The sequence below is a fragment of the Sinocyclocheilus rhinocerous genome, unplaced genomic scaffold (assembly GCF_001515625.1).
Source record: "Sinocyclocheilus rhinocerous isolate Xijiao unplaced genomic scaffold, SAMN03320098_v1.1 scaffold1364, whole genome shotgun sequence".
NCBI lineage: Eukaryota > Metazoa > Chordata > Actinopteri > Cypriniformes > Cyprinidae > Sinocyclocheilus > Sinocyclocheilus rhinocerous.
In genome coordinates, this window is record NW_015627534.1 from 1306865 (window position 1) to 1308442 (window position 1578).

The window sequence follows — 1578 nt, forward strand, 5'->3', positions numbered from 1 at the left end:
ATCGGCCAAGAAAATTGCAATCGGTGCATCTCTAATATAAACCAATTAAACACTATAATAGTACCTTAATAACACAGACCAGTATTTTACATGGTTTATGAATGTAATACTAAAATTAGATTTATGCACCAAGGGCCTGTTTCATAAAACAAGTTCACCAAATAAGCCGGGTTTATTTCAGTTAGTCTAGACTTATTGTCAGTTGATTTGGTTCAAAATAAGTCAAGACTAACTGAAATAAGCCTGGCTTATTTGGTAAACTTGTTTTATTAAACAGGCCCCAGTGCAACTAATCTGTGTGGGGTTTTTTTAATTCTCAACAATGCCATTTTGACCTCATGTGAGGCTTATTTTCTGGAAATACGGTACTTTCACATCACCACTGAAGTACATACTTTTAATGTATGGAAGATAAATTGAGACACAACCAAAAGCTGCTAGAAACTAGAATGCATTACATTCTCACACAGTTTCTACCTTTCCCTCACTTTTCCACGTCAGGAAGAATCCAAAAGCATCCACTTTGAAAAAACAGTTTGATTCAAAGACAAGCGGATCCTGCAAACAACGGAAACAAAGCAGAAATAAACACTGAGCTTCATCTGAAACATGTTTGTTAGTACATCACAACTTTATTAGACCGTGATGCGCGTGTAACTCTAACATTTACAGCACTTGTTCTATAAAGGGTTGCATTACACTATTAAGGTTCACTGAGAGAGCTGCTATGAGAAACTCTGTCATTATTTCTGTCAATTAGGAAAGCAGAAATTAATTTTCTATTTATCTTCTGCTGAATTAACTCTCCCTGTTGCATCTTGGGAAAAAATAAACAAAGTAAAATAAACCACCTTCATAAAGTCAACACAATCAACATTCCATCTACGCATTCAAGAGATAATGCCAAACATATAATGATAACAAACAAATAAAGCTGAATTTCATTTCATATCGACAGAGAGAGGGACCTCCGAGTGCTCTCAGAGCCTCATGGGAAATCTGTACGCCGCTTCAACAGCTCAGATCCAGTCTCTGACACGTCGTTCATGAGAATGCATCTTTCCAGAAAACTTTTATTCCAAGATAAACTTCTCCAGGCTGAGCGAATGCTCCCATGGGATGAGTGTCTTTGAGAACACAGATGTTCACAGTATCCTCTGCGATTAAAGCAGCCGGCGTCCAGGCCACGTTACTTCAAACATATCATAAACCATAGTATATGTACAGCAGCTAAGCTATAAATTTTGTTTTATTTAGTCTAGCTTGAATGAATCTAATAAAAACACGCCCAGGTCTCAGGAAAACAACAACAAAAAAAACACTTTTAATTAAGTGAAGTGTAATTACGCACCTTTTACCCAATAAACTACTTTGTATTTCATTACTGAAATGCATCCAGAACATTAAATTTAGTAGTTTTTGGACTGTTTGTTTTAAAATGGACTAATCTGTTAGTGTATTGTTATTATAATTTTTTTTTTTTTAAACTATGGAAGTAATGACTTTTTTTTTTTTTCAATCAGCAAAAAATAAAGCCAGTACAATATATACTACCATGTTGATTCTTTTTTTTTTTAA

At 34.7% G+C, this 1578-nt stretch overlaps 1 long non-coding RNA gene across 1 annotated transcript in view; it reads right to left on the minus strand.

Moving 5' to 3' along the window:
* Window positions 1-554, minus strand: part of LOC107728211 (uncharacterized) — a 3044-nt gene extending 2490 nt beyond the window's left edge. The window contains exon 1 of the long non-coding RNA XR_001638442.1: window positions 478-554. This is a non-coding gene — a long non-coding RNA (uncharacterized LOC107728211). The remainder of the gene's footprint in view (window positions 1-477) is intronic.
* Window positions 555-1578: the final 1024 nt, after the last annotated feature.